General features: G+C 42.5%; 1 protein-coding gene across 1 annotated transcript in view; it reads left to right on the top strand.

Annotated features, from left to right (window-relative positions):
• Positions 1 to 204: 204 nt before the first annotated feature.
• Positions 205 to 13,438, top strand: part of mon1a (MON1 secretory trafficking family member A) — a 63,636-nt gene continuing 50,402 nt past the window's right edge. The window contains exon 1 of the mRNA XM_059944607.1: positions 205 to 463. The gene's annotated coding sequence lies outside the window, so the exon portion shown is untranslated. The remainder of the gene's footprint in view (positions 464 to 13,438) is intronic.

Below are 13,438 nucleotides of genomic sequence, written 5' to 3'. Positions count from 1 at the left end.
AGGGATCTCTCAAATTCTAATTCCCCTTTCCATTAAGAAGTGCCGCACGACTTTTCACTTTTTCTCAACACAGGTCAAATTGAAGGGACAAGCCTAAAGAGGATGTGGATCTGGTCAGGCGAGAACGCCCTTTGATACTCGTACTCAGGGAATGGCGTGCGATGCGAACTACAAGTCCCAGCGAACCGCTGCGGAAGGCGGAGAAAGGGAGGTTCTTCCTCGCTGCGACGTTGCTGTTGACCTTTATAATGCAAAGAGGAAGTTTCCGAGAGGATCGAAACGTCCCTCTGGGCTCTGGACGCGTTGCAAAGGAAGAACGGGGGATGAGCACGCTGTGCAATAAACAGTCCAGGCAGAGAAGCAAGTAAGCAAGGGAAATAGTGGCAGAGAAAATACCAGCAACGTACAATTCCTCTGCCCTTCCTCCCGGAATCTACCGTACAGAGGCCTGAAAATACAGCAGGTTAGTGTCGGAAACCGGCCGTGTTGCATAATGAAATGCTCTCGTCTGTGATTAATAATTAATAGTCGATTCGTTTGGGAGGGAGAGGGGAACTTAATTGTAAAATATCATTTATTATTCTCTGTCCTTAGTCCATTCGATACTGAAGGTAATTTCAAAAGCAAAACTCACCAACACAATTGATAATAACATCGCGTAATAATTATTTGCATGCGTGTGTGAAGCCGATACGACCTGTTGTGATTTGCATGTGTACTGTGTAAAGGAGAGAAGAAAGAAATAATGGGTTTGGGGGAGGAAAAGTGGAGAGAGCGAGTTATTGTTCATCTGTCCGTCGTCAGCTCCTTGTATCCGGGTGGCCATTGACAGTTTAAGGATGGAGGGAGAATTGGGGTTAGGATAAATAGAAGTTACGTATGAATGATTAAGCTCTAAACTCAGATTTTCATTCACTGACTTCCCTCCTTTGAAGGAAGTACCTGAAATAAAGTTGGTAGGAGAGCTGAAGCTGGGATTCGGCAACTGTAAAGGCCCCAACTTGGAGGGAAAAAAGCTGAGCTGCTGGAACTCAGCAGGTCAAGCAGCATCTGTAGAGAAAAATGGACAGATAAAAGGTCTTGACCCAAAAGATCCACTACCCATTTCTCTCTGCTGATCCATTGAGTTCCTCCATCTGAAGCTGAGCTCAGTTCTTACAGTAGGAACCCCAGAAATATTATATCAAAGTTTCAGTATTCAAAGTAAGTGTATTATCAAAGTACATATACAGCCCTGAGATTCATTTTAATGTGAGCAATCACAGTAAATGCAAGAAATACAGTAGAATCAATGAATGTCTGTGCCCAATAGGATGCATGAATAACCAATTTAAAAGAAAAAGTAGTAATAACTAATAATTAATAAGAAATATCAAGAACATGAGATGAAGGGTCCTTGAAGGCGAGTCCATAGGTTGTGGGAACAGTTCAGTGATGGGTGAGTGAAGCTATCGGCTCTGGTTGAGGAGCCTGATGGGCGAGGGGGTAGTAATTGTTCCTGACCCTGATGGTGTCTGTCCTGAGACTTCCCTGTACCTTTTTTCCTGATGGCAGCAGTGAGAAGAGAACATGGCCTGGATGGTGGGGGTCCTTGATGAGGGGTGCTTCTTTCCTGTGAAAGCAACACCATATGGATGTGGTCAATGGTGTGTAGGGCTTTAGCTATGATAGACTGGCTGTATCCACCACTCTTTGTAAGCTTTTTTATTGAGAGGTAGAATTTTGTCCTTGCCTCACTGTAGAAACTCCTATTTCCCTGTTACAGGGGCTGCCCACACTTTTATTGATTGATTGAGATACAGTGCAGATTAGGCCCTTTGAGTCATGCCATCCAGCAATCTCCCAAATTAACCCTAGCTTAATCAAAAGACCATCTGCAACGATCAACTTACCTACCAACAGGTGGACTGTGGGAGGAAATCTATGCACTCATAGGGAGAAAGTACAAACTCCATATAAGCAGCAGTGGGAATTGAACCCTGGTCACCATTGTGCCACTGTGTCACCCCAGTCACATTCCAACTAAGAAAATTAGGCAGGAGAGGTGGTAAAACCACACAATGCAGAGGTATTCCAGTTGATGTGGCACACTCATGCCATTTCTTTTCATTTGACCTTAACTCCCCAGATCTTCCAGCTCTTGTCTGCAGTTCTACAAATCTTTCCTCTTCAAAGTTAAAGTTGCAATTGACCTGCTTCCACTGCTTTTTTTTTTCTGATTGTGTTCTAATCACACCAATCTGCTGTGCTTTATTTGGGGGGGGGGGGGGGGAAACTCCCATTCTTGCCCATTCCCATTTTTTCTGCCAATGAACATAAATCTTTGTTTTATATGGATTGGCTTATGGATGGAAGTGGGATTTTCTCATCAAAAGGTTCAGGATTAAATTGGTTAAGGATTTTTTTTTATTCAAAAAGACAGGTCTGTGCGACAAGAAAGGAAAGTTGGTTCCATGTTAATTTAAGGAGGAACTGATCTTTTCTTATGATCATTGTGTACTATTCCTTTCATGCCTTCCATACTTACTACCCATCCCGGTTTTTGTCTGTATGTAGATAGTGATGTTAATGACAGGAGGAGTGTGACACAAGGGGCATTATATTGAGTATATACCTTATATAGAGTTGGTTATTGGTTCTTTTCATTGCTATTTATGAAATCTGCTTGGAAATTAATGAGCAACACAAAAATGTTGGAGGAACTCAGCAGGTCAGGCAGCATTATATGGAGGGGAATAAAGAATCAAGGTAATGGGCCTAAACCCTTCATCAGGACTCAATTTCTCATTTACTTACCCAGGAAAAGCTTATTTTGTGAATGAAAATTGCATTTGGTGGATGTACATCCGAAGTATGTTATAGATAGCAAATTATCGTAGTTGGCTGGATAACTAAAACAAAATAGTATATCCTGGAAATATTCAGATCAGGACTAGAGACACAGGATTAACGTTTTAGTTGATGGTTGAGTTTTTTAAATTTTTCCTCTTTGTATTAGAAGAATTACAAAAAGTGACTGTGGAAATACAAAACGAGGAGCACAAGGAGGAGGTTTGGGAGCTTGAAGACATGCACTCAATGTTTCAGGAACAGCTTCTTCCCCTCCACTGTCAGATATCTGAATGGGCAATTGACTCATGAACGCTATCTTACTATTTTTTTTCTTTTGCTCTATTTTTGTACAGCAATTAATTATATATTGTAACGTAACGCTCGCTTGGCTAGCGGCTTAATATAGGGGATGATAGACCCTCCCCACCCCCACTGGCCTGGCCAAACTTAAGAGATCTTGTTTGGGTGGATGCTGTGTGATGTGTTCCCTGTTACAAAGCAGTACCATATAACAAACAGTACACAATATGTAATTAAACAATTGAGCTTTATAATTGTTAATTTGACTACGTGGCTAGTAAAGAAAACAAAAGAAGAAAAAGGGCCCATTCTCATGAAACAGCCCAATGCGCGAGGGGGTTGGAGCTCACTGACAAGGCCGTTCATCCCGCACAGACCTCCTCCAATGTCATGACATAGGCCAGTGACATTACACCTGATTCTGATTCAGTTTGTTGTTTTGCACATTGATTGTCCATCTTTGTGTGCAGTTCTTCATTAATTCTACTGTGTTTCTTTGTAACAACTGTGAATGCCTACAGGAAAGTGAATCTCACGATTGCATATGGTGGCATACGTGTACTTTTATAATAAATTGACTTTGAACTTTAATTGCAGGAGAACAGTAGCGAAGATAAAGGTATGAAAATAAAATGACTCATGAAGCAATTCCCCAAAATATTATTCATATGAGCAATAATGTCTTCTCGCAATACCCAGACTAGGGTATTGTTTATTTTTGAACGAGAGGACAGAGTCTCATGGAATCACATCGTTGGGTCTGAGATGAAGCCAAAGTTTCTTCAGTATTTGGCTTACACTTTCTGAGAGTCATTGAGCATAGGAAATGGGCCCTTTGTCTCACCACATCTGTGCCAGCCAACCCTCCTCTTTCCCCCCCCCCCCACCCGCCCCAAACCACCACCTATTCCATTTCCACTTTACACTTGCCAAGTAACCTACCAGTCACATTTCTTTTCTATCTGGAAAGAATTTGATGCTGCCACAGATTAAAATTGAGTCAATGCACAAAGTTCAAAGTTTGAAGGCGTTCATAGTAAATACAAGATACACACTGGAATCAATGAATGACCACACACAAACGGACAGATAAAGAACCAATGTGCAAAAGACAACCATCTGCAAATATAAAAAAAAGAAAAGATAAATCAATAAATAAATAACATTGAGAACATGAGTTGTAAAGTCCTTGAAAATAAGTCAATAGGTCTTCTGCTTGGAGGTCAGTGACCAGTGGTGTTCTGCAGAGATCTGTTCTGGGACACCTCCTCTTTGTGATTTTTATAAATGACCTGGATGAAGAAGTAGAAGGGTGGGTTAGTAAGTTAGCTAATGACACGAAGGTTGGGATGTTCTGGATAGTGTTGAAGGTTGTCAGAGGTTACAGCGGGACATGAAAAGGATGAAGAATTTGGCTGAGAAGTGATAGATGGTGTTCAACCCTGTTAAGTAGTTCATTATGCTAGGACAAATTTAAAGGCAGAATGTAGTGTTAAAGGTAAGACTCTTGGCAGTGTGGAGGATCAGAAAGACCTTGAGGTCCATGTCCATAGGACACTCAAAGCTGCTGCACAGGTTGACAGTATTGTTAAGGCAAATAGTATGTTGGCCTTCATCAACATTGGGATTGAGGTCAAGAGCCATGAGGTAATGTTACAGCTACACAAGACCTTGGTTAGAACCCACTTGGAGTACTGCGTTCAGTTCTGGTCACCTCACTACAGGAAAGATGTGAATATTATAGAAAGAGTGCAGAGAGTGGTGGGTACATGGAATGAACTGCCAGCGATGGTGGTGGAAATGAATACAATAGGGTTTTTTAAGAGCCTCTTAGATAGGTACGTGGAGTTTAGAAAAATAGACAGCTATGCAGTAGGGTAATTCTACTCTGGAAACTGCCTGGGTTACATGGTTGGCACAACATGTGGTCCAAAGGGCCTGTAATGTGCTGTAGGTTTCTGTGTTCTATGGGATCAGTCAGGTGCTGGGGTGAGTAAAGTTATCTCTTCAGGTTCAAGAGCTGATGGTTGAGGGAATCTAACCGTTCCTGAACCTGGTGGTGTGGGTCCTGAGGCTCCTGTTATTTGATCAAGACTCTATATGAGAACTCAGAATGTAGTCCCTTCCCAGTCTTGAAGCAGGGTCTTGACCTGATGCACCGACAGTTCCTTTCACACACACGTGCTGGTTGACTCACTGAGTCATTCCAGAATGTTGTTTGTTGATCCTCTAATCGTTCCTTATGATTTCACATCTGTGAAAATTAAATAAAACACATGCAAATGATGGAAATCTAGAATCAGAATCAGGTTTATTTTTGCAGCAGCAGCATAGAGCAAAATGTAAAAACTGCTGTAACCGACAAAATCAATAATGCAAAAGAGAAATAGTGAGGTAGTGGTTCACATGTTCATGGTCTGTTCTGATGGTAGAGGGAAAGAAGTTGTTCCTAACATGTTGAGTATGGATCTCCCTCAGTGGTAGTAATGAGAAGAGGGCATGTCCTGTTGGTGTAGATCCTAATTGATGTACACCGCTGTTTAGAGTCACCACATTTTTAACATTTCCTTAATGGCAAGGATGTTATGTATCCATGAGGGAGCTGCCTGGATCTACAACTCTCTACAACCACTTGCAATCCTGTGCTTTGGAGCCTCCATACCAGGAATAGAAACATAGAAAACCTACAGCACAATACAGGCCCTTTGGTCCACAGAGCTGTACCAAACATGTCCTTACCTTGGAATTTACCTCGGGCTATTTTTCTGAGCTCCATGTACGTGTCCTGGAGTCTCTTAAAAGACCCTATCGTTTCTGCCTCCACCACCATCGCCGGCAGCCCATGCCACGCACTCACCACTCTGCCTTTATATAAAAAGAAATCTTACCCCTGACTTCTCCTCTGTACCTACTTCCATGCCCTCTCATGCTAGCCATTTCAGCCGTGGGAATAAAGCCTCTGATGATCCACACGCTCGATGCCTTCCATTATCTTAAACACCTCTATCAGGTCACCTCTCATCCTCTGTTGCTCCAAGGAGAAAAGGCCGAGTTCACTCAACCTATTCTCATAAGGTATGCTCCTCAATCCAGGCAATAACCTTGTAAATCTCCTCTGCACTCTTTCTATGGTTTCCACATCTTTCCTATAGTGAGGCAACCAGAACTGAGCACAGACTTCCAAGTGGGGTCTGACCAGGGTCCTATATAGCTGCAAATTTATCTCTCGACTTCTAAACTCAATCCCATGATTGATGAAGGCCAATATACCGTATGCCTTCTTAACCACAGAGTCAACCTGCATAGCAGCCTTGAGTGTCCTATGGACTCGGACCCCAAGATCCCTCTGATCCTCCACACTGCCAAGAGTCTTACTGTTAATACTATATTCTGCCATCATATCTGACCTACCAAAATGAACTACCTCATTTATCTGGGTTGAACATTTGCCACTTCTCAGCCCAGTTTTACATCCTATCTATGTCCCGCTGTAACCTCTGACAGCCCTCCATACTATCCACAACACCCCTAATCTTTGTGTCATCAGCAAATTTACCAACCTATTCCTCCACTTCTTAATCCAGGTCATTTATAAAAATCATGATGTATAAGGGTCCCAGAACAGATCCCCAAGGCACACTGGTCACCAACCTCCATTCAGAATATGACCTGACTACAACCACTTACCTCCTTTGGGCAAGCCAGTTCTGGATCCACAAAGCAATGTCCCTTGGATCCTTTGCCTCCTTACTTTCTCAATAAGCTTTGCATGGGGTACCTTGTCAGATGCCTTGATGAAATCCACATACACTACATCAATGGTTCTTCTTTCATCAATGTGTTTAGTCACATCCAAAAATAATTCAATCTTGCTCGTAAGGCACGACCTGGACTATTCCTAATCATGTATTGCCTCTCCAAATACTCATAAATCCTGCTGCTGCCATCAAGAAGAAAGTGCAGGAGTCTCTGGACTCTCACCACCAGGTTCAGGAACAGTTATTATCTCTCAACCATCAGGCTCTTGAACCAGAGGGGATAACTTCACTCAACTTCACTCACCCATTACTGAACTGTTCCCACAACCTATGGATTTGCTTTCAAGGACTCTTCATCTCATGTTCTCGATATTTATTACTTATCTATTATTATTATTATTATTACTTTTTTCTCAGCTCAAGCTAGTAAAACCTGAACTACGGGCATAGCCAAGCACATTCATTTGTCAATTGCAAGGAATTTTCAGATTATTCTAGTGTTCTTTAGTATTATGGCTTTTGGAAGATTTACATAGATATTACTGTGTAGCCTTAATTGTTTAATGCTATTGTGTTGTGCCTTTGGGATGATGCTAGTTGTAGGTATTACTCTTGGGACAATGTTTACCTTGTTCATGTTCCAGTCTTTCAACTTCCTTTTTTAATTCAGCATATTTCTGATGTTTTCACTCTTTGATTTCTGTCTGTTGTGTGTGTTTGGAATGGCTGTATCTATTAAATAAGTTGTTCCTGCTTGTTTATCCTGTGTTATTATATCCTGGTGGTTATATTGGATTGTCCTATCTGTAATAACTGATTGGCCGTAATATAATTTTTGGTATTCTGACTCTAAAACTGGATTAGGCTTGTATTTATAGTAAGATTTCTTTCTTTTATGAGTTTGTATTTTAGAAAAGATTTTCATGCATGATGTTGGCCATTTGGTGTTTATTATAATTATTATTATTTACTTATTTTTCTTTTTATGTTTGTGCAGTTTGTTGTTTTTTGTGTTTGCAAATTGGTTGTTTGTCTGTTCTGTTGGATGCAGGCTTTCATTGATTCTCTTGGATTTCTTGTATTTACTGAGCATGTCCACAAGAAAATGAATCTATGGGTTGTATTTGGTGTCATGTATGTACTTTGATAATAAATTTACTTTAGAACTTTAGACTTTTGATTTCTCTGTTGGGAGCTAGTATTGACCTGATGGGTTGAATTTCCTTTTGTATAAGCAAGGTACATTGTATAACATTGCTGATTCGACTGAAATTGAAAACTTGCCTCTTCTCCATTAACTATGGTCAATCTTTTAATCATCTGCAGATGTCCTTTATACATATTCTACTTTATTATCATGTACTAGCAAAAATAAGCAGCTTATTTCTGAGTTCTGGGTGTTCCCTGGTAACGCCCTTCAAATCAGGTTTAATATCGCTAGCATATGTTGTGAAATGTTGTTGTTTTGCGGCAATAGTAAGTACAATACGTAATAATCAAAAAACTATTAATTAAAATTAGTATACTATTGGCTGTGAGAGTCTAGGGAAAACATTCTCCGTTCCCACCGATCTCGTGAGATTGAGACGGTCCGTCCCACCCCAAACCCCGGTTTGTGTGGACGCTGTGGAATTTGCTCCCTGTTACAAATTAGTGCCATGAAATAACAGACACTACACTGCATAGGATTAAATGAATTATATTTATGAATCTTAACTGAAGGGTTAGTCAAGAAAAATGAAAAGAAAAGGGCCCACTTTAATTAAACAGTCAAATTGGAGTTCATTTTCAATTTCCCTGTCACTCATGCACTGGGCCCTCGGTCTGCGTGAAAGCACACACCACCTTCCGAACATCGCTTGCAATCCATCTTGTACAAACAGGTTTCCCACTGGGTCGTATCCTAGACCAGTTCTCCCCAATGTCTTCTCTCTTCATCTCCCGCTGAACCAGGAAAAAAAACCAAGACCAACCTCAGTGTTTCACCAAGAGAACCTCCAAATTCTACCATCCTAAAAGGATGGCACCCATTTCTCATCATCCCTTATCTTCAACAATAATCTAAGCTGACTGACAGCAGAGCAGACTGCTCTTACAGAGCTGCTAAATGAAATGTGTACAACATAACAGTAAAAATATGAACCAGGGCATTACATGTATGTGTATGTGATGTAATTAAGGCTTAAGAGCAGAATTAGGCCATTTGGCACATTGAATCTGCTCTACCATTCCATCGTGGCTGATTTATTATCCATCTCAGCCCCATTCTCCTGCCTTTGTAATATTTGTTGTTCTGACTCATCAAGAAACTATCAACTTTCACTTTAAATGTACTCCAATGACTTGGCCTCTGCAGCTGTTTGTAGTATTAAAAGAGAGGGAAAATAGTGAGGTAGTGTTTATGGGTTCACTGTCCATTCAGAAATCTGCTGGTAGAGGGGAAGAGGTCGTTCCTGAAATGTTGAGTGTGTCTCTTCAGGCTCCTCCTAGGTGGTACCAATGAGAAGAGGGCATCTACAGAGTGAAGGGGGTGCTTGATGGATATCACTGTAGGTGTTATTCTTGTTTAATACCTCAGCACACACTAAATTCACTTATTTAAATATTACACAGTAAACAGAGGGAGGTGATAAGGTGAGAGAGGGGAATAGGGAATGGTGAAGGGGGAGGGGCGCATTACCAAAGTTCAAGAAATCAATGTTCATGCTATCAGGCTGGAGGCTACCCAGACAGAATATAAGGTGAAGTTCTTCCAGCCTGAGTGTGATTTCATTGAGACTGAGGAGGAGGAGGCCATAGACTGACGTGTTGGACTAATATTGATTTCTTGAACTTCCAGTGATGTACCCCCCCCCCACCGCAACGTTCCCCATTCCCATCCCACTGGTGCTCCTCCCACTTTTCTTTCTTCCATGGCCTTCTGCCCTTTCCTATCAGACTCCCCCTGCTCTAGCCTTGTATTTCTTTCACCAATCAATTTCCCAGCTCTTTATTTCCCCCTCCCCCCCCCAGTTTCACCTGTCACCTTATGTTTCTCCTTCCCCTTCTCTCACCTTTTTGCTCTGACTCCCCATCTTTTATTTCCCCCAGTCTCGGCCCGAAATGTCGGCGTAGTCTTCTCCATAGAGGCTGCCTGACCTGCTGATTCCTCCATTGTATGTATTGCTTGGATTTCCAGCATCTGTAGCTTTTCTCTTGTTTGTGATACAGTGAAACGTGCTGTTTTCCTCACATCACATCAGTGAGGGTGTGCTGGACAGTCCAAAAATGTGGCTGTGCTTCTGGCACCAACATAGTATGCATGTAGCTGATTAACCTTATCCTGTACATCTTTAGAATGTGGGAGGAAGCACATGCGGTCATGGGGAAAACATACAAGCTCTTGACAGTCAGTGGCAGGAAATGAACCTGATCAGTGACCACTGGGGCTATAAAGTGATACTCAAACCATTACGTTATTGATTGTCCCCTGCTGCCCTTTTGGGCTGTACAGCTCACTGATTGTGCCAAAATATAGTGCTGCTCCCAGCTGGTTCATGTTGGTTGTAGTACCTAAGTGAATGCAGTATAAGTGACTTTTCTTCACCTATAGTTACTTATTATTCACTATAAAACTTACTGTAATAATTGATTAATTTCGCTGTTAGTAATCAAAACTGCTCACTTGCCAGATTCACAGAGCAAAAGGTGGGACCTCTATTTCCCTGCATTATGTACCGCCTCAGCAGTGAGTGACGCTGACTGTTGCTTATTTGTGAGTAGTGTGAGGGGTATTTCATCAGTTATATCAGATAAAGACTGAGTTCTTGGAGGCAATCATACCTGTTTAAACCAGAGGGCATGCATTTAAGGTGAGGGGGGTAATTTCAAAGGAGATGTGATGAGGAGGCTTTTTAATACATTGAGTAATGGGTGCCTGGAATGTGTGGCGAGAGGTGATGGTAGAGGCAGAAACGTTAGAGATCTTTAAGAAAGGTTAAGACAGGCACATGAGTGTGAGGGAACTCAGAATCAGAATTAGGTTTATTATCACCAGCATGTGTCGTGAAATCTGTTAATTTAGCAGCAGCAATTCAATGCAATACATAATCTAGAAGAAAAATAATAGTAAATAAGTAAACCAATTGCAGTATACGTATATTGAATAGATTAAAAACTGTGCAAAAACCAGAAATAATATATATTTAAAAAATGAGGTAGTGTTCAAGGGTTCAATGTTCATTCAGGAATCGGATGGCAGAGGGGAAAGAAGCTGTTCTTGAATCACTGAGTGTGTGCCTTCAGGCTTCTGTACCTCCTACATGATGGTAACAGTGAGAAAAGGGCATGTCCTGGGTACTTTGTAGGCTAGTACCCAAGATAGTACTGATTAAATGTAAAACCCTCTTCAGCTTCTTTCGGTCCTGTGCAATATCTCCCCCACACCAGACAGTGATGCAGCCTGTCAGAATGCTCTCCATGGTACATCTACAGAAGTTTCTGAGTGTATTTGTTGACATACTAAATCTCTTCAAACTCCTAATGACTCCTAATGAATACACATACAAATAGGATTTACATCCTGGGAGTGGGGGAAAAATTGATTGCATCTTGCATTTGCAAGCTCTACATTCCCCAAGTGGTTCTGCATTGATCAGAGTTTGATCTAGGATTCATTTGCACTGTTGAGAATTCAGCTTTTCCAAGTGCTCCACTTGCAGTTGGATTCTGCTTATCAACAGAAACCCCTCATGTATTCTGACTGGTATCGAGTTTCCAGATCTCAGATGAGGTACGAGTGACAGATGGAGTTCAATTCAGAAAAGAGTTAAGTGACTCACTTTGGAGAGTGCAGCTTGATGGCAGAATACAGGGCTAATGGCAGGATTCTTAGCGGTGTGGAGAAACAGAAGGATCTTGGGGTTGATAGGGTGGTTAAGAAAGCATTTGGTGTGTTTGCCTTTGTTATACGAGGAATTGAGTTCAAGAGTCACAAGGTAATGTTGCAGTTCTATAAAACCCTGGTTAGACTGCACTTGGAGTATCTCTTACATCACCGCTACCTCGGAAGGAACGCCGAAGGTGAGGGAGAAGACCCGGTGGTGACCCAGTGAGGCTGAGACGGCGTGCTAATCGGCCGCCACTCCCTACCATGCTCCTGGCTAACATTCAGTCCCTGGACAAAAAGCTGTATGAACTGAGAGCCAGAATCTCCTATCAGCAGGAAACAAAGGAATGTAACGTTTTGTGCTTTGTGGAGACCTGGCTGAGGGAGGAGATGCCAGACCACGCTATCGAGCCCTCTGGGTTCTCCCTGTTCCGGGTAGTGAGGTGTAAAAACCTCTCTGGGAAGAGTAAAGGAGGAGGGATAAGCTTCATGGTCAACAATGCTCTGTGTGACTCCCCCCCCCCCCCCCGCCCCCAGAATGTGCGTGCCCTCAAATCCTTTTGTCCCCCAGACTACTGGATGCCTAGGGGAGTTCACGGCTGTTATCTTCACAGTGGTGTACATTCCACTGCAGGCTGATACTGACCTGGCTCTCAAGGAACTGTACAAGACCATCAACATGATGGAGGCTGCCTTCATTGTCGCTGGTGACTTTAATTGATCATCACTGACAAAAGTCTCTGAAGTTTTGTGTTCACATCCGGGTGAGCACTCGTGGAGATAAGACACTTAACCATTGCTACACTCTCTTCCGCAATGCCCACAAAGCCCTCCTTCCCCCAGCTTTTGGAAAATCAGATCACTCTTCGATCCTACTTTTGCCAATGTACAGGCAGAAGCTGAAACGAGGCAGCTGTAAAACCATCCACTGTTGGTCCGACCAATCGGTCTCCATGCTGCAGGACTGCTTTGATGATGTCGACTGGAATGTCTTCCATGATGAGGATGTCTCCGATTTCACGGATGGAGTCACATCTCACATCCGGAAGTGCATCAACTATGTTGTCCCCCAGAAGTTGGTCAGGGTTTTCCCGAACGAGAAACCCTGGATCAGTAGTTCCGTGTGAGCAGTCAGCAGGAGTTCAAGAGAAACAGCTACGATCTGCACAAAGCTATCATGGCTACGAAACAACAATACAGGGGCAAGTTTGAGTCAAGATTCACAATGAATAGCACACGTGACTTGTGGTGAGAGCTGCATACCATCACAGACTTCAAAGCCAAACGTAGTGGTGCCACCAACATCGCAGCCACTCTCCCAGATGAGCTCAATCACTTTTATGCTTAGTTCAATGTTGCTAACTCTGAGCCTCCAAGGAAATTCACCGCTACAGTCTGCAACCTGGTCATCGCTGAAGCTGAGGTATGCAGAAGTTTCCAACGAGTGGACAGTTGCAAGGCTGTGGGAACAGGTAGTATCCCAGGGCGTGTACGAAGGAAGTGTGCAACACAACTGAGAGGTACGTTTACAGCCACTGCTCTACACACCATCCTTACACATGTGCAGAAGAAGGATGCTTATGTGAAAAAGCTGTTCTTGGACTACAGTTCAGCGTTCAACACCATAATTCCATCCAGACTTGACAGGAAGCTCAGAGACCTCGGCCTTCTCCCTGCCTTG

The sequence above is a fragment of the Hypanus sabinus genome, chromosome 19 (genome assembly GCF_030144855.1).
Source record: "Hypanus sabinus isolate sHypSab1 chromosome 19, sHypSab1.hap1, whole genome shotgun sequence".
NCBI classification, from domain to species: Eukaryota; Metazoa; Chordata; class Chondrichthyes; order Myliobatiformes; family Dasyatidae; genus Hypanus; species Hypanus sabinus.
The sequence above is the reverse complement of the archived record's forward strand: the minus strand, read 5'-3'. Positions and strand labels throughout refer to the sequence as shown.